Genomic DNA, 796 nt, shown 5'->3' with positions numbered 1-796 from the left:
CGGGCGGGCGGGGAAAGTGGCGGCGCTGAGGGAGGCCGGGCCGAAAGGAGGCCGCGCCCGCCCACAGGGCACGGGGCGGCCGGCGGAGGGCCCCGGCCGGCCGGAGAGGGGTGAGGCGGGGAGGGCGGCACCGTGCCACACGCAGGGGCCTGGCCAAAGCCAGGCTTGTTTTCCTAAGGAAAACCGGCCGTGTGTGGACTCATCCCTTAAAAACATCACCGGACTGAACCATCATTTCAGTTTTCTGGAGACCCAGACACAACCGTGTGCTCCTGTAATTCAGCTGAATTTTAACGGCCTGGTGTGTCGGTTTTTTTGAGCGTTGCTTTGGACCCAATTTAAAACAAGACATCAAATGTCCATCCTTACGACCAGAACCCACCGAGAGGGGTGGCCTCTGTCTGGGTCCGGACCCGGCAGGATGAGGTGAGGCCTCGCCAAATGGCTGAAAGGCTTTTGCTGTGATAAACGGCGTAAGCCCTGAGCCTCTTCTGGTTGCCCACAAGTCTTGTCTGAAGCCTTCCAGGGCTTCAAGCTAAGTTCGTATACCCGTCACCCATTTCAGAATGCTCATTCAGGTCGTAACAACTTACATCATAGGGATTATACAGCAATTTATTCTCTCATTTTTACAATAGTGAGAACTGGTTTTAAGGTGAGCTCTGGCTAAGACAAACGGCAAGAACAGGTTTGCCAGCAGCATCCCTGCGATAAACGCAGCTTTTTCCAGCTCTGCAGAGTTCAAAACCATCTACGCTGGCATCAGAGTTCGGATTAACTTTGGTAGTTGGCATCC

The sequence above is a fragment of the Rissa tridactyla genome, chromosome 1, assembly GCF_028500815.1.
Source record: "Rissa tridactyla isolate bRisTri1 chromosome 1, bRisTri1.patW.cur.20221130, whole genome shotgun sequence".
NCBI lineage: Eukaryota > Metazoa > Chordata > Aves > Charadriiformes > Laridae > Rissa > Rissa tridactyla.
This window is presented reverse-complemented; position numbering follows the sequence as displayed.